The sequence below is a fragment of the Lynx rufus genome, unplaced genomic scaffold, assembly GCF_022079265.1.
Source record: "Lynx rufus isolate CCGP_SWC_20201006 ecotype Redwood Valley unplaced genomic scaffold, mLynRuf1.p SCAF_13, whole genome shotgun sequence".
Lineage (NCBI taxonomy): Eukaryota > Metazoa > Chordata > Mammalia > Carnivora > Felidae > Lynx > Lynx rufus.
Genome location: NW_025814827.1, coordinates 953,531 through 972,919, shown reverse-complemented (window position 1 = coordinate 972,919; position 19,389 = coordinate 953,531). Strand labels below are relative to the sequence as shown.

General features: G+C 36.4%; 1 protein-coding gene and 1 non-coding gene across 6 annotated transcripts in view; both read left to right on the top strand.

Moving 5' to 3' along the window:
• SCAPER (S-phase cyclin A associated protein in the ER) overlaps positions 1-19,389 on the top strand; it is a 508,319-nt gene that overhangs the window by 204,722 nt on the left and 284,208 nt on the right. The gene's annotated exons all lie outside the window — the stretch shown is intronic.
• LOC124509039 (U1 spliceosomal RNA) lies at positions 7,912-8,076 on the top strand. Its single transcript, XR_006961396.1, has one exon. It is a non-coding gene; the product is annotated as a U1 spliceosomal RNA (small nuclear RNA).

Sequence of the window (19,389 nt, the reverse complement as noted above, 5' to 3'; positions counted from 1 at the left end):
GCCTTTTAGTTTTGTTGATTGTTCCCTTTGCTCTGCAGAAGTTTTTTATCTTGATGAAGTCTTAGTAGTTCATGTTTGCTTTTGTTTCCCTTGCCTCCAGTGTCTAGTGAGAAGTTTCAACAGCCAAGCTCAAAGAGGTTGCTGCCTGTGTTCTCCAGGATTTTTATGGTTTCTTGTCTCACACTTAGAAACTTATTCTTCAATCCATTTTGAACTTATTTTTGTGTATGGTATAAGAGAGTGGTCCAGTTTCTTTCTTCTGCATGTTACCCTCCATTTTTCCCAACACCATTTGTTGAAGAGACTGTCGTTTTTCCATTGGGTATTCTTTCCTGCTTTGTTGAAGATTAGTTGACCATATAACTGTGGGTGCATTTCTGGGTTTTCTGTTCCATTGATCTGTGTGTTTGTTTTTGTGCCAGTACCATACTATATTAATGACTACAGCTTTATAACGTAGATTGAAGACTGACATCGTTATGTCTCAGGCTTTGCTTTTCTTTTTCAGGATTGCTTTGGTATTCGGGGTCTTTTTGGTAGCATACAGTTTTAGGAACGGTTTGTTCTAGCTCTTTGAAAAATGCTGATGGTATTTTTATAGCGGTTGCAGCAAATGTGTAGATTGCTTTGGGTAGTGTTGACATTTTAACAGTGTTCTTCCAATCCTTGAGCATGGAATGTTTTTCCATTTCTTTGTGTTCTCTTCAGTTTCTTTTTTTTTTTTTAATTTTTTTTTCAACGTTTATTTATTTTTGGGACAGAGAGAGACAGAGCATGAACAGGGGAGGGGCAGAGAGAGAGGGAGACACAGAATCGGAAACAGGCTCCAGGCTCTGAGCCGTCAGCACAGAGCCCGACGCGGGGCTCGAACTCACGGACCGCGAGATCGTGACCTGGCTGAAGTCGGCCGCTTAACCGACTGCGCCACCCAGGCGCCCCTCTTCAGTTTCTTTTATAAGTGTTCTGTGGTTTTCGCAGTACATATTTTTTACCTCTGTAGTTAGGTTTATTCCTAGGTGTCTTACAGTTTTTGATGCAGTTGTAAATGGGATCAATTCCTTGATTTCCCTTTCTGCTGCTTCATTATTGTTGTATAGAAATGCAACAAGGTTCTGTACATTGATTTTATATTCTGCAACTTTGCTGAATTCATGTGTTAGTTCTAGCAACTCTTTGGTGGAGTCTTTTGGGTTTTCTACATGGAGTATCATGTCGTTTGCAAATAGTGAAAGTTTGACTTCTTCCTTGCTGATTTGGATGCCTTTTATTTCTTTTTGTTGTCTGATTGCTGAGGCTAAGACTTCCAGTACTATGTTAAATAGCAATATGAGAGTGGACATCCCTGTCTTGTTCCCGACCATAGAGGAAAAAATCTCACTTTTTCGCCATTGAGGATGATATTAGCTGTGGCTCTTTTATATGTGGCCTCTATGATGTAAAGGTATGTTCCATCTATCCCTACTTTTTTAAGGGTTCTTATCAAGAGTGGATGCTGTATTGGGGTGCCTGGGTGGCTCAGTCAGTTAAGCATCTGACTCTTGATTTTGGCTAAGGTCATGATCTCATGGTTCCATGAGTTTGAACCCTGCTTAGGGCTCTGCGCTGACAGTGCAGAGCCTGCTTGGGATTCTCTCTTTCCCTCTCTTTGCCCCTCCCTGCTTGTGCATATGCTCTCTCTCTCAAAATAAATAAACTTTAAAAAGAATGGATGCTGTATTTTGTGAAATGGTTTTCTGCATATATTGAGAGAATCATATGTATCTTCTCCTTTCTTTTATTAATGTGGTGTATCATGATTGATTTGCGAATATTGAACCAGACCTGCAGCCTAGGAATAAATCCCTCTTGATCATGGTGAATAATTCTTAATGCACTTTGGATTCAGTTTGCTACTGTCTTGTTGAGAATTTCTGCATCCATATTTATCAGGGATATTGGCCCATAACTCTTTTTAGTCAGGGCTTTGTCTGGTTTTGGAATCAAGGTAATGCTGGCCTTGTAGAAGGAGTTTGGAATTTTTCCTTTCATTGCTGTTTTTTGAAACAGTTTGAGAAGACTCCGCATTAACTTTTCTTTAAATGTCTTGTTGAATTCCCCTGGAAAGCCATCTGGCCCTGGATGTTTGTTTGATGGGAAATTTTTGATTGTTGATTCCGTTTCTTTGCTGGTTATGTGTCTGTTGAAAGTAACTATTTCTTCCTGTTTCAGTTTTGGTAGTTTGTATGTTTCTAGGAATTTGTCCATTTCTTCCAGATTGGCCAGTTTGGGGCATATAATTTTTCATAATATTCCCTTATAATTATTTGTATTTCTGTGGTGTTGATTGTTATCTCTCCTCTTTCATTCATGATTTTATTTATTTGAGTTTATTTTCTTTTAGATAAGTCTGGCTAGGGGTTTATCAATTTTGTTAATTCTTTTGACAAACCAGCTGTTAGTTTTGTTGACCTGTTCTGTTCTTTTCTTGTTTCTATATCATGTATTTCTGTTCTAGTCTTTATTATTTCCCTTCTTATGCTTGCTTTAGTCTTTACTTGGTGTTCTTTTCCTAGCTCCTTTAGGTATAGGGTTAGGTTGTATATTGTAGACTTTTCTTGCTTTTTGAAGTAGACCTGTATTGCAATAAACTTCCTTCTTAAGACTGCCTTTGCTGCATCTCAAAGTCATGTTTTCATTTTCATTTGCTTCCATGTACTTTTTTATTTGTTTTTTAATTTCCTGGTTAACCCATACATTCTTTAGTAGAATGTTCTTTAACCTCTGTGTATTTGAGGGCTTTCCATATTTTTTCTTGTGGTTGACTTCAAGTTTCATATTGTTGTCATTTGAAAATATTCATGGTATGATCTCAGTCTTTTTGTATTTGTTGAGGTCTGATTTGTGACCCACTATGTGATCTGTTTTGGAGAATGTTCCATGTGCACTCAAAAAGAATGTGTATTCTGCTGTGTTAGGATGAAATATTCTGAATATATCTGTTAGGTCCATCCAGTCCAGTGTGTCATTCAAAGCCATTATTTCTTTGTTGATTTTCTGCTTAGATGCTCTGCAGTAAGTGTGGTATTAAAGTCCCCTACTCTTATTGTATTATTACCAATGAGTTCCTTTATGGTTGTTATTAATTAATATATTTAAGTGCTTTCAATTTGGGGGCATAAATGTTTATAATTGTTAGATGTTCTTGATGGATAGACCTCTTAATTATGATATAATGCCCTCCTACATCTCTTGTTATAGTCTTTGTTTTAAAATCTAATTTTTCTGATATAAGTATGGCTCCTCTGGCTTTCTTTTGATGTCCATTATCATGGTAGATGGTTTTCCATCCCTTCATGTCTAATCTGCAGGTCTCTTTAGCTCTAAAGTGAGTCTCTTGTAAGCAGCATGTAGATAGGTCTTGTTTGTTTCATAACCATTCTGACACCCTATGTCTTTTGATTGGAGCATTTAGACCATTTACATTAGAGTGATTTTTTTTTAAATGTTTTATTTTGTTTCTGAGAGAGAGCAAGTGAGGGAGAGGGAGACAGAGTCCAAGCAGGGGAGGAGTAAAGAGAGAGGGAGACATCTGAAGCAGGCTCCAGGCTCTGAGCTGTCAGCACAGAGCCTGACATGGGGCTAGAACTCATGCAAGATCATGACATGAGCCAAAGTCAGACACTTAATCAACTGAGCCACCCAGGCACTCCCAGAGTGATTATTGATAGACAAGAATTTACTGCTTTTGTGTTACCTGTAGATTTGGTGCTTCTAGTGATGTTCCCTGGTCCTTTATAGTCTTTGTTGCTTTTGGTCTTTTTTTTCCCCCCACTGAAAGAGTCCCCTATAATATTTTTTGCAGGTCAGGTTTTGTAGACATGAACTCCTTTTGTTTTTGTTTGGGAAAGTATTTATCTCTCCTTCTATTCTAAATGACAGCCTTGGTGTATAAAAGATTCTTGGCTTTATATTTTTTCCCATTCAGTATGTTGACTGTATCCTGCCACTCCCTTCTGGCCTGCCGAGTTTCTGTGGAGAGGTCTGCTGCAAACCTGATCTATTTTCCCTTGTAGGTTAAAGACTTTTTTTTCCCTTGCTGCTTTCAGGATTCTTTCCTTGTCTGTGTATTTTGTGAATTTGACTATAATATGTCTTGGTGATGGCTGGCTTTTGTTGAATTTAATGGCAATTCTGTGCTTCTTAGATTTTGATGTCTGTTTCCTTCCCCACATTAGGGAAATTTTCAGTTATCATTTGCTCAAATAAACTTTCTGCCCCTTTTGTCTTTCTTCATCTTCAGAGATGCTCGTGACACGAATGTTATTACAATTTAAGGAGTTGATAAGTTCTGTATGTCTACATTTGTGATACAATAGGTTTCTATCTCTGTTGTTTTCAACTTCATTGTTTTTCATAATTGTATCTTATCTGTCACTGATTCGTTCCTCTGCTTCATCTGTCCTCCATGTCCTGACATCCATTCAGGTTTGTACCTTGGTTATAGCATTTTTAATTTTAGTCTAAGTTTTGAGTTCTTTTATTACTGCAGTAAGGGATTCTCTAGTGTCTTCTATGCTTTTTTTTAAAGCCCAGGTGGCATCCTCATAATTGTTGTTTTAATTCAAGTTCAGACATTTAACTTATATCTGTACTGAATAAATCCCTGGCCATGACTTCTTCCTCTTTCTTCTAGGATGAATTCCTCCGTCTTGGTACATTTTCAAGGTAAAAAAACAAAACTAAGCAAAAATGGAAGCTATATCCTAGGTGTGTTTTGGTCTGATTATTAAAAGAATCTGGATCATGTATATGTATATGTATGTGGATGTGGATATATGTATGTATTTATAATATAAAATAAAATAAATTTTAAAATAAAAAATTAAAAACTTGCTTTTTCGGTATCCCAAGGTGGGAGAAAACCAAAAAAGCTAGATCCTATTTCCCCTAGAGCTGAAACTTTGTAGTACTCTATGATCAGTAGACTTTGTGTGTGCAAAGGGTTTATGCTGGTCCTCTAGGGGTTGGACCTACTGCGCTGATTCTCAGCGGGAGATGTGCCTGCAGAGCACAGGTTAGGAGACTTGGTGTAAGCAGCTCCAGCTTCCACTTTGATGGCACTTATTTGCTCACTGAAGTTGGTCAGTGCTGATGGGTGTGGTGAAAATGGTGTTGTCCCACTTTCTCGTCCTCAGAGCAGGGATCTTGCGCCTGCCCCTCTTTAGGAAGCCCTCATAGAAGAGCAAACAATCACCTCTTTTGTGTCCCTGGCTTCTGCCAGATCCTTGCCTTCACCCTGCCTGCATCTGAGCTGTCTGCCTGCCAGGCAGCACATAATTCCTGTGTTCTATTTCAGGCACATGGCTAGGTTTCAAAACTCCAAATTTTATTAGAGATCCATTGTGTGGACCTGCACTGGTCCTCTGGGGGAGGATCTTACACTGTGGCCAGTGCCAGCTTCTCCCAGAAATTGGTTGCACAATTGCCCAGCAGCTGGGAGGTCATGGTAAAGCACAGCAGAAAGGCGGCACCAAGGCTTGCTGCTCTCAGCCAGAGTCCCTGTTCCTATTTAGTGAATGGGCAGTTCACTGGCATCCACTGGGTCTTTTGCCCCAGAGAGACCTTGCCACCTTTCCCAAATGCACTCTAAGCAGGGGAACTACTTCCCATGTGACCCCAGGGATACTTAGACCATGCTGCCTCTACCGGGTCTCTGCCCTCCTTCCCCATGGGAGCACCACTAAACCTACCAGGCACAATCCTGGAGATGGTGCACACCTCCAGAACTTCAGACTTTGTGCTCCTCTGCTTATAAAAACTTGGGGTGTTCAGCTCCTTCCCTTCCTCAGTCAGTGGTTTTGTGGAAGTTTTTCTTGTACAATTCCCCATATGCACTTTCAGTCTTTCTTTTTCGCCCCTCTCTTGGCAGTCAGGGCTCCCTCCCCATCACAGCACCCACAGCTCTTCTCTCCCCAGATCAACTGTCTGCAGCTCCTCCCCTCCACTATGTGGCTATTTTTTCACCTCTAATTGAGCATTTTTGCTCTCTCAGTTCTCAGATCGATTTCTTGGGTGTTCAAAATTATATATTTATCTAGCTGCGTTTGAGCGATGAAGCAAGCTTAGGGTTTCCCTACTCCTCTGCCATCTAAACTCCTCCTCCTGCCTTATTTTCTTTATACATATGCATATACACATATAAGTATACAAAGATATTTATAGGTATATATGTAATTTTTTTACATAATTTCATTCGAGTAGAAGACTAATCTGCTTTAATAAAGACAACAAAAATACAATGATTTTGAGAACACAGAATTTTATTTCTTACAGTATTGCCCTGATGTTAACAGTAGAAGTATTCAGGGTAGATTTATTCCATGTTGTCTTTTCTTTTTTCTTTCCTTCTTTCTATTTTATTTTTATTTGGGTGTAGTTGACACTCAATGTTATATTAATGTCTGGTGTAGATCTTAGTGATTTGACAAATTTATGCATTATGCTGTGTTCACCACACATGTAACTACTTACTGTCGGTCCTATTACATGGCTAATACAATATCATTTGCTTTATTACATATGCTGTGCCTTTTATCCCTGTGACTTAGTCATTTCATAACTGGAAGTGTGCATCTTCTACTCCCCTTCATCTATTCACCCCTCTCCCCCTGTTAACTATGAGTTTGTTCTGTGTATTTATAGGCCTGATTCTTTTTATTTTTTTTCTGATTCCAGTTTATGAGTGGAATCAAATGCCATTTGGTTTTTCAGCGACCCATCTTTCTCTGTCATCCTGTAGTATATGCCCTCTCCTTCAGGCTCAGAGCTGTGTTAGAGTGTTCCATTCTGCTGAAGAGGAATAAAGTGAATGGACCTTCAAACACTGAGCATGCATTCATATTCTATTGATTAGAATTCAGTCAGGCTATTTCTAGCTATAAGAGGGACTTATAGGACTAGGAAATTCAGTTCCTAACTAAGGAATAATGTGACTTTCTAAGGCTCTATTACTGTACAGTGTCCAGTGGAAGTTTTCCCTGTGTCCTCTATTACATGCCCATGTCAGGTGAACCTAGAGGCTTGATCAGAGTAAGGTTCAACCGAAATCCGTAATTTGTATTGGGTTCTATAATTGGGAAATCTATAGTTGGTGTTCAGTTCTTTCACCAAGATGAACATAATGTCTTGATTGTCTTTCTTTTTCTTATATTGATGTATTAGCTATTAATTAATGGATACCTATACCCATGAATTAATGGATAGGGGTATATTCCAATTTTATATTTCATTTTCATTTACTATTTGTGTATATTTATAAAGAGATGCTTTCCCTCATCTACTATTTGGTTACTGAATGGCAGGATAATTTTTTTTTGCCACTTTTAAAAATAATCAATTTGTTCTCTAATATCCTGCAAAGACATCCAACTAGTTTTTTTTAATGTGTGTGGTTTTTTTTAATTTTTAATGTTTTATTTATTTTTGAGAGAGAAAGAGGCAGAGCATGAGCAGGGGAGGGACAGAGAGAGAGAGGGAGACACAGAACCCAAAACAATATCCAGGCTCTAAGCTGTCAGCATAGAACCCAATGCAGGGCTTGAACCCACGAACTGAGAGATTATGACCTGAGCTGAAGTCAGACGGTTAACTGACTAAGCTACCCAGGCATCCCTTAAATGTGTATTATTGAAAACTCATGGATTTAAATACTTTTGATGGGTTTCAGTCGTTGCAAATTTTCTTTTTTGAAGCTCAAATTATGCCATATTTTGATCAGTAGGAGTCTCTTAAAAAGTTTGCTATCAAATTCTTTTGACATGAGCCTAGTTGAATTTGATAGTTATCCTGCTACTTTGTATGGCAATCTTTTTACCCTTATGATCAGTTATTTCACTGGAAGTCCTTGTTACTTTTAAGAAATGGTATATTAGCATACTTAACCTGGCAGGGGAGATACCATGATCAGGAAGGTGGTTTTCCCAGGGCGAGGCTTATCCATTGCACTCGGGATGTGCTGACCTCTGCGATTTCCCCAAATGTGGGAAACTCGACTGCATAATTTGTGGTAGTGGGGGACTGCGTTCACGCTTTCCCCTGATTAAAAAAAAAAAGAAATGGTATATTAGGGTTGCTAATTACTATTGAGTAGGTCATTGTGAACAGAATTAGGAAATAAATAAAATGTATGTGATCTGTATATGAACTCTGTATTTGCACTCATATATACTTATGTGTGTGTGCATATGTTTTATTTTTTCTTTAAATATGATGGGCTCATGAATTCTTAAAATTTAAATTTAGGACTATAGGCATTTTATTTAACCTCTTCTGTATTTTAACTGTATCTCTTTTCTTCCATACCAAAAATTCAGAGAATCGAAGACACAGAATGATACAATTATAATATCCATAATCTCCTTTACTTCATCCCACATTACACACAAACTGGTTTAGAATGACATTACCACTACTCCTACTACCAATGTAATTGCTGAGAACAGTTTAAAATTTTGTTCATAAGTTTTCCCCATTCTTTCCGCCTTTTTCAATAGTAATACTGTGAAAAATCTGAGGCACAGCCATGATATACTATTTTCTTTAGCCTTTAACTACCAGTTTAGTCTTAGTTCTGTAAGTTTGTATTGTTAATACTAGTCCTTATGTCTATGTCTTTCTAGTCATTTTAGTTTTCTAAGCTTGTTGTTTTTTTTATTACCTCTTAAGTTTTATTTTGTTAAATTTTTGAACTTTTTCTTTTAATCTTATTTAAAATTAATTCCATTATAATTAGCATCCAGTGTTACATTATTTTCCGGTATACAATATACTGATTTAGCAGTCTATACATTACTCAGTGCTCATTATGTTAAGTGTACTTTCAAGCCCCTTCACTTGTTTCACCCATCGCCCCACCCACTCCCCTCTGGTAACCACCAGTTCTCTGTATTTAAGAGTCTGGTTTTTTGTTTGTCTCTTTATTCCTTTGTTCATGTGTTTTGGTTCTTAAATTCCACATATGAGTGACATTATAAGATATTTTCCTTTCTCTGACTGCCTTATTTTGCTTGGCATTATACCTTGTAGATCTAGCCATGTTGTTTCAAATGGCAAGATTTCATTTTTCATATGGGTAATATTACACACACGCACACACCACATCATCTCTATCATTTCGACTGTTGATGGGCACTTGGGTTGCTTCCATAATTTGGATATTGTAAGTAACGCTGCAGTAAACATAGGGGTGCATATATCTTTTTGAATTAGTGTTTTTATATTCTTTGGGTTAATACATAAAGTAGTACACTTACTGGATCAAAGGTAACTTATTTTTAATTTTTTGAGGACCTTCCATACTGTTATCCACAATGTCTGCACCAGTTTGCATTCCCACCAATAGTACATGAGCATTCCTTTTCCTCTGTATCCTCTCCAATACTTATTTCTTGTATTTTTTATTTTAGCTATTCTGACAGGTGTGAGTTGGTATCTCACTGTGGTTTTGATTTGCATTCCCCTGATGATGCATGATGTTGAGCATCTTTTCATGTACCTGTTGGACATTTGTATGTCATATTTGAAGAAATGTTTGTTAATGTCTTCTGCCAAGTTTTAATTGGATTCGTTTTTGGGGTGTTGACTTGTGTAAGTTCCTTATCTGTTTTGGATACTAACCCTTTATCGGATATGGCCCATTCTGTAAGGTTGCCTTTAATTTCGTTGATTGTTTCCCTTGCTGTGCAAAAGCTTTTTATTTTGATAAAGTCCTGGTAGTTTATTTTTGCTTGTGTTGCCCTTGTATGGGGAGACATATCTAGAAAAATGTTGCTACAGACAATGTCAAAGAAATTGCTGTGTATGTTCTCTTCTAGGATTATCATGGTTTCAGGTCTCACATTTAGTTCTTTAATCCATTTTGAGTTTATTTTTGTTTATAGTGGAAGTAAGTGGTCTGGTTTTGTTCTTTTGCATATAGCTGTACTCTTTTCCCAGCACCATTTGTTGAGGAGACTGTCTTTTTCCCATTGCATATTCTTGCCTCTTTTGTGGAAAATAATTGCCCATATAGTTGTGGGGTTATTTTTGGGGTCTCTATTCTTACCCATTGATCTTTGTGTCTATTTTTGTGCCATACTATGTGGTTTTAACTTCTACAGCTTGGTAGTTTATCTTGAAATCTGGGGTTATGAAACCTCCAGTTTTGTTCTCTTTCAAGTTTCTTTGGCTATTTGGGGCCTTTTGTGATCCCGTACACATTTTAGGATTATTCATTCTAGCACTGTGAAAAATGTTGTTGATACTTTGATAGGGATTACATTAAGTCTGTAAATTGCTTTGGTTTGGATGGCCATTTCAACAATATTTTTTCCCCCAATCCATTAGCATGGAATGTTTTTCCCTTTGTTTGCTTCGTCTTCAATTTCTTCCATCAATGTTTATAGTTTTCAGGATACAGGTCTTTTACCTCCTTGGTAAAGTTTATTCCTAGATATTTTGTTATTTATGGTGCAATTATAAGTGGAATTGTTTTCATAATTTCTCTTTCTTCTACTGTATTTTTAGTGTATAGAAATGGAACTGATTTCTGTGTATCGATTTGGTGTCCTGTGACCTTAATCAATTCATTTATTATTTCTAGGAGTTTTTTGATGGTGTCTTTAGGGTTTTCTATAGAATACCATGTCACCTGCAAGTAGTGAATGTTTTGCTTAATTCTGTACCAATTTGGATGCCTTTTATTTCTTTTCCTTGTCTAATTGCTGTGGCTAAGATTTCTAGGACTATGTTGAGTAAAACTGTTAATAGTGGACATCCTTGTCTTGTTCCTGATCTAAGGGGAAAAGCACTTAGTTTTTACCATCGAGTATGATATTAGCTGTGAGTTTTTCATAGATGACCTTTATTATGTTGAAGTATGTATCTTGTAAATCTCTTATGTTGACAGTTCTTGTGACTGGATATTACACTTTATCAAATACTTTTTCTGCATCTGTTGAAATGATCATGTGATTTTTATCCTTTCTCTTGTTGATTTGATGTATCATATTGATAGATTTGTGAATATTGAAATACCCTTGTATCCCAGGAATAAATCCCACTTGATCATGGTGAATAATTTTTTTTAATGTATTGGTGGATTCGGTTTGCTTATATTTTGTTGAGAATATTTGCATGTATGATCATTAGAGATACTGGCCTGTCACTCTCTTTGTTTTTAGTGTTGCCATCTGGTTTTGATATGGTGATAATGCTGGCCTCATAAAATGAAACTGAAATGTTACTCTTCTATTGTTTAAATAGTTTGAGAAGAATAGACATTAAGTCTTCTTTGAATGTTTGATAGAATTCATCTGTCAAGCCATCTGGTCCTAAACTTTTGTTTGTTGGGAGTTTTTTATTAGTAATTCACTTTCATTGCTGGTGATCAGTCTTTTCAAATTTCTATTTCTTCCTGATTGAGTTTTGGTAGGTTATATATTTCTAGGAATTTACCCATTTCTTCATTGTTGCCTAGTTAGTTTGCATATACTTTTTCATATTACTCTCTTATAATTGTATTTCTGTGGTGTTGATTGTTATTTCTCTCTTTAATTCTTGATTTTGTTTATTTGAGTCCTCTCTTTATTTTGATGAGTCTGGGTAGAAGTTTATCATTTTTTTTTCTTTTTCTTTTTTTCAAAAAACAATCTCCTGGTTTCATCGATCTGTTCTATGGTTTTTTTAGTTTCTATTTTATTTATTTATGTTCTAATCTTTTATCATTTCCTTCCTTCTACTGGTTTTGGGTTTTTTTTCTTACTTACTTTATTTATTTTTAGCTCCTTTAGATATAAAGTTCAGTTGTTTATTTGAGATTTTTCTTGCTTCTTGAGTAGGCCTGTATTAGTATAAACTTCCTCTTAGTGCCACTTTTGCTGCATCCCTATGATTTTCAACTGTCGTGTTTTTATTTTCATTTGTATCCATGTTTTATTGATTTCCTTCTTGCTTTCTTGATTGACCCATTCATTGCTTAATAGCATGTTATTTAACCTCCATGTATTTATGTTCTTTCTAGAACTTTTCTTCTGGTTAATTTCTAGTTTCATAGCATTGTGGTGAGAAAAGATGGATGATAGGACTTCCTTTTTTTGAATTTGTTAACACTTGTTTTTTGGCCTTATATGATCTATTAAGAATATTCCATGTATACTGGAAAAGAAATTGTGTTCTGTTTTAGGATGGAATGTTCTGAATATATCTATTAGATCCATCTGGTCCAGTGTGTCATTCAAACCCAGTTTTCTTGTCGGTTTTCTGTTTGGATGAACTGTTCATTGATGTAAGTGGTGTTTTAAAGCCCCCTACTATTACTGAATTACTACTGATTGCTGCCTTCATGTTTGTTAATAGTAGCTTTATGTATTTGAGTGCTTTCCTATTGAGTGCATAAATATTTACAATTTTTTATATATTCTTGTTGGATGTTTCCTTTATGATCATATAGCATCCTTCTTTGTCTCTTCTTACAGTCTTTGTTTTAAAGTTTATTTTGTCCCGGAAAAGTTTTGCTACCCTGGCTTTCTTTTCATGCCATTTGCATGATGAACACTTTTCCATACTTTCACTTTAAATCTTCTTGTGTCTTCAGGTCTGAAATGAGTCTCTTACAGGCAGCATATGGATTGGTCTTGCTTTTTATTCATTCTGTCCCCCTATGTATTTTGATTGAACTGGTATTTCCATTTACATTCACAGTAATTATTGATAGGTATGTACTTTTGTTAGCATTTTTTTTTACTAGCTTTATGGTTGTCTTTGCAGTTTTTCTCTGTTCCTTTCTTTTGCTCTCTTCTCTCACAGTGCTCTGCTTTCTTTAGTAATGTATTTGGATTTCTTTCTCTTTATTTTTTGTATATCTATTAACAGTTTTTGATTTGTGGTTACCATTAGGTTTATGTATAATATATTATGCATATAGCCATCTATAAAGTTTGAACCCATTCTCAAATCACTTAATTTTTACTTCTCTCCCCACCACATTTTAAATGTATAGTGTCATACTTTATATCTTTTTATTTTGTGAATCCCTTGACTGATTTTTATAGATGTACTTAATTTTACTGCTTTTATGCTACCTACTTTTCTTATTCCTGCTTATGGTCTTTCCTTTCCATCAAAGAATGTTCTTTAACATTTCTTGTAGGCTGGCTTAATGGTGATGAATTTCTTTAACTTCTGTTTGGGAAACTCTTTGCCTCTTCTTGCTGCATAGAGTATTCTTTTTTTTTTTTTAATTTTTTAACGTTTATTTATTTTTGAGACAGAGCATGAATGGGGGAGGGTCAGAGAGAGGGAGACACAGAATCTGAAACAAGCTCCAGGCTCTGAGCTGTCAGCACAGAGCCCAACACGGGGCTCGAACTCATGGACCGCAAGATCATGACCTGAGCTGAAGTTGGCCACTTAACCAACTGAGCCACCCAGGCACCCCTGCATAGAGTATTCTTGGTTGCAGGTTTTTTCTTTCAGCACTTTGAATATATCATGCCACTCCCTCTGACCTGCAAAGTTTCTGCTGAAATATTAGCTGATAGCATTATGGGGTTTCCCTTGTATGTAACTGTTTTGCTGCTTTTAAAATTCTCTTTATTGACCCAGCAATAACACTGCTAGGAATTTACCCAAGGGATACAGGGGTGCTGATTCATAGGGTACTTGTAGCCCAGTATTTATAGCAGCACTTTTAACAATAGCCAAATTATGGAAAGAACCTAAATGCCCATCAACTGATGAATGGATAAAGAAGTTGTGGTTTGTATATACAATGGAATATTACTTGGCAATGAGAAAGAATGAAATATGGCCTTTTGTAGCAACATGGATGGAACTGCAGAGTGGTATGCTAAGTGAAATCAGTCAGGCAGAGAAAGACAGATACCATATATTTTCACTCTTATGTGGATCCTGAGAAACTTAACAGAAGACCATGGGGGAGGGGAAGGGGGAAAAAAGTTACAGAGAGGGAAGGAGGCAAACCATAAAAGACTCTTAAAAACTGAGAATAAACTGAGGGTTGATGGAGAGTGGGAGGGAGGGAAAGTGGGTGATGGGCATTGAGGAAGGCACCTGTTGGGATGCGCACTAGGTGTTGTATGGAAACCAATTTGACAATAAATTTCATATTAAAAAATAATTTAAAAAATCTCTGTATCGCTACATTTTGCCATTTGAATTACTCTCTGTTTTTGTTTGGACCTCCTTGGATTGATTTTGTTGTGGGATCTCTGTGCCCCCTGGATCTGGATTTCTGTTTCCTTCCCCACATTCAAAAAGTTTCCAGCTATTATTTCTCCAAATAAATTTTCTGTTCCCTAGTCTCTTCCCTTTCTGGGACCCCTGTAATGCAGATGTTTTTGTGCTTGATGGTGTCCTGAGTTCCCTTTATTATTCTCAATTTTTATTTGTCTTTTTCTTTCTCCTGTTCAGCTTGATTGCTTTCCATTACTCTGTCATCCAGGTTTTTCATCCATTCTTTTAGTCTACTATTTATTAGCTCTAGTGTATTTTTAATTTTAACTACTAAGTTTTCCATCTCTGACTGGTTTCTTTTTATGTTTTCTATATCTTTGTTGAGGGTGTTACTGAGATCCTCACTCTTTTTTTTTTTCAAGTCTGGTGAGTGTCTTTATGATTATTACTTTAAATTTCTATCAGGCATATTACTTCTGTCCATTCATTTAGTCTTCTTACTCTGATTTGTCCTGTTCTTTCATTTGAAACGTATTCCTCTGTCTCCTTATTTTGTTTGATTCTCTGTGTTTCTTTGTGTGTTTTAAGAAAGTCAGCTACAGCTCCTGATCTTACTTATGATGAAGAGGTGCTATAGTGCCCTGTATTGCAATGTCCCCTGTTCAGCTGAATCTGGCGCTTCATGGGTATCTCCTGTGTGCATTGCATGTGCTTTACTATTGTGTCTGAGCTGGGTTTGCCTTAAGCATAGTAGCCTGCAAAGTCTCTGTTTTTTGTGGTCAGCGTTTTGTCTCTGAGTTGTTAGTAGGCCAGTGTGGGTCTGCCTAAGCTTGAGTTGGCTTAAACCATGCATTTGTCGGAGCCACCATAGCACCACACTGCAGGGCACTTGCCCTGTGTTGTCTCCTGGGAAGCTTCGGTTGGTGGGTAGGGCCTGCAGTCAGACCAGATGTCTGCTCCAACCCAGTGCTGGGGCTGCCACCTTACTGGTTTGTGTGTTTTTCTGCCCCTCTCCCCAGGGTCAGAGTCACTTTGGTACGATGCTGACCTCTTTCATGGCCACTTACACACTGTCACACCTGTGGTGCTACTTTGGTTGGACTCTTGTCAAGGGTGTGTTGGAGGGTGTGGGTCCATAGGAGAACATGGAGGCAGCGCATGCTGTTAGCAAGCTACGTGGAGAGTGTTGGGCTGTGCTGTTTCCCATGTGTCCCTGTATCTTGGTGAGGGGAGGGGAGGGAAATGGCACCGCCAGCTCTTTTGTTCTTGAAGAAGTCTTCCTAAGATGCCTGCCCCTCTAGCACATGCTCTGAGACTAGTAAACAAACCTCACTTTCATAAACCCCAGGTGTGTTTCAAACTGCCACTTCTGTGCTATATTGCAGTGAGGGCCATGTGGCTCTTGACCATGTCTCCACCCTTCCTACCCTCTTCTCTGGATTAGGTTTGGAGAGCTGCCAGTCTTCTGGGTGGTTTCTGGGTTATTTATGCACATGTGTTTGTTATTTAGGTGTACCTATGTGAGGAGGTGAGCCTAAGATCCTCCTACTCTTCCATCTTTCCTTGGGATCCTCAGGGGCTTAGTTGATTCCACAGGAGGATCTTATGAATATAATATTCTCTGAGTTTTTTTTAATGTTGATAACATTTATCTGTGACTTAATTCCTGAAAGTTGGTTTTACTAGATATCAAATCTTTAGCTCATATTTCTTTCTTTGAAAATACTAAATATATTGCTTCATTTTCTCCTGCCATAAAATGTTGCTGTCAAGAAGGCTGCTGGTAATCTGATTTTTCCCTTGTAACTCACTTGTTTTTTCCCCTATATGTTCAAGTAATTTTTCCTTTTTCTTCTAAGCCCAAAAGTTGTAATAAGATATATCTTGGCTTTAGCTGCTCTGGGTCAGTATTTTTGGGCATGCGGTGTACCCTTTTAGTATTTAATTATATTCTCTTCAGGAGAGTTTTCTTGAATTATAGTTTTTATTATATGATCTCTTCCCTTGCTTTGGTTTTCTTTTTTAACAGACTTTTATTTACATCTTTGCCCATCTTTCATATTTCCACTTACTCTCAACTCCTTTTTCTTTATATCTTTGGATATAAACATTTTTCTCCTTTCATCTTTTATTTGTCTAAGGCATTATTTGTTGTTTGTTCTTTCTTCTGTGTCTTCTATTTTATTAACATTTCTTAAGTGTTAGTTTTTCATTTTCAATCTTCTTTGAATCTCATGACCTAAATTCTAAATTATTAAGATGTTGAGTTGTGTTGTTTTCTCATGCCTTATACCCCTTGAAAAATTTGTTTTAGCTTGTTTTGAAATGGAGAGTAAACTTTGGATTTAGCCCGTGCATGTTTTTTGGTGTATTTTCATTGTTTGTATTGTTGCTTAATTTTAGCTATTTTTTAAAAATAATTTTGGCTATTGGCCTTGATACTTTTAGGGTGGAATTGGTTTTATAAGACTTTTAGATTCAGTTGTGATTTGGCATAGGTATTCAAATTTCCTGGAGCTCCTTTTCTGTTATTTTTGTATAAAATAGAGTAACTTGATTTCTGAAATTTCTTTATTCTCTTTCCTTGCTCTTCTTTTGTCTACACTTTTTCCCCCTTTATCTTTATTATCTCTAGTTGGCACATTTAAATTCCTTTTGCAGCAGTTTTCCCATGGCTCAGTTTTGAGAGTTCATTGGGACTAGCCTTCACCAAAGTATTAAGTCCTTAATGCAGCTGTTTCTTTCACTGCCTTCGGAGTGGGCAAACTTCTCTCCATTTTAGATGCTCTTCTCAAATTCGCCTATTGAATTCTCCAATGGAAAATGGTTCCTTTTCTAGAATTCTGATGTGAAGTTCATTATTCACTTTTTGTTTCCCTTGATTTCTCCTTCAAAGACACTGAAACTCTGCTGATGTGTTGGTAATTTGACCTTACCTACTTGGTGTGGGGTTTAGGGGGATACATTGTCACCTTGTTTTGTTGTAAATATTTTCTGTGGGTTTTGCTGTTGATATATAATCGCTTTTTCTGTTTTATATGATAATTTAGAGAGAAGCTAAATTTTTTACTGTTTATTTTTGAGAGAGGTAGACAGAACATGAGGGGGCAGGGGCAGAGACAGAGGGAGACACAGAATCTGAAGCAAGCTCCAGGCTCTGAGCTGCCAGTACAGAACCCAGTGTGTGGCTCAAACTCACCAACTGTGAGATCATGACCTCAGCCAAAATTGGACTTTTAACCGATTGAGCCCCCCAGATGCCCCTAGAGAGAATCTAAAATTTTGCTGCCACTGCCTTCATCTACTTCCAATTTTCTGTTTATAAGGATTTTAATGACTAATATTTCCTCATGGAAATATGCCATAATTTCATCAGCCACTCTTTAGTGTTGAAAAACCTTTACATACACCTTCTATCTTCAGAAGCCATCTCAGTACCTTCCTGTATAAAGTCTCCATAGTTTTAATGGAAAAATGACTATTAATTATCCTCTGTCACGTCCCACAGTGTGTTTCTTTTATCAACCAAAATTGATTTGTTTCTCATAGAAGCTAAAATATAATGCAAATCACTAGACGGAAACATATAAAAACTTGAAATCTGTTTGTAGAAAGCTGGACAAAAGACACATTTTAAGTCACAGAGGACAAAATATAAATGGTCTAACATACTAACACCAGTGTTTCAGCCAACAAATTGATAGATTTACAAACAAAATAGAAACACTAGGTAGTGGCAAATCACTTGTGGGCATGTAAATTAATTCCCAGTTTGGTTGTTCAATTTGGGAATACTTATAAAAATCCTTAAAAATATGTGTATTCTGTGATATAGGAATTTCATTTTTATGATTTGATCAAAGGGAAAATAGATTATGTGTTTAAAATCTTAACTGTAGGAATATTTGTTGCACTGGCATTTATAATATAGATAATAAAAGTTATCTAGATATCTAACAATAAAGTAGTAAAATTAGGTATATTCATGAAATGGAATAACTGATAGCCACTAGATTATGTTGTAGAATATTATTTAATAGAATGTATTTGAAATTTTAAATTTAAAAAATTTATAAAATATTATAAATGGCATATCCCACATATAAAAACATACAAAGAATATAGGATATATTCATATAATTATTTTTAGGTGTTAGTATTTTATGAGATTTTTTATTTCTTAATTTTTATTTATATATTGTATAATTGACACATACTGATTTTGTATTAGGATAGAACTTACTTTTGGGCACCTTAATCAACTGTAAGTTGATTAAGCATCTGGCTCTTGACTTTAGCTCAGGTCATGATCTCGCGGTTTGTGGGTTAGAACCTCACGTCAGGCTCTGCGCTGGCAGTGTGGAGCCTGCTTAGGAGTCTCTCTTTCTGCCCCTCCCCCACTGGTGTGCTCTGTCTCTCTGTCTCTCTTTCTCTCAAAATAAATTTAAAAAAAAGTTTTTTTAAAAAGATAAAACTTACTAAGTCAAATAAAAATATATTCTCATTTGTTTTTAGTTTTGAGATTTTTGAAAATGTTAACATTAACGTGAATGCATAATTCATGTGTGTAGATGTATTGTTCTTTAAGAAGATAGGATTTTTGATAGTTCTAGATAAAGTCCAAGATTTTCTATATAGTGTCTACCTTTGTGTATAGTGATCTTTAGTGGATTCTATTAGATATGTAAATGACATTTACATATAACTTAAAATAGTATAATTGGACCTTCCATAAAGTAGAAGGTGTCATTTGGAATATTCTTTTTTCTTGGTGCAGAAATAGAAATTAACATGTCAGACTCAGTCTACATCGGCAGTGTTGGGGGAGGGGAATAGCTTGGTCTTGTGAAGTCAGCTAGTTTGACCTTGAGCTTTGTGGCTGTGGACATAATACCAAACCTCTCTGAACCATTATTAAGTATCTTGTAAAATGTAAACATATTACCACCTCTTTTATGGTATTGTGATGATTATAAAAAATAATGTGTTCAGGTTAGCCCTTTGCTGATCATCTATTAAGTATTCAAAAATGGTAACATGGATAATGATTTCACATATGACTTGCTTTATACCATGTATCCTTAGAAGATATGGTAAGAGGATTATCTTTATTTATATTATTGCTTTTGTTTGATTTGAGACCTGGGTTATTTTTTTCTAGTTGCATTTGAAATGGGA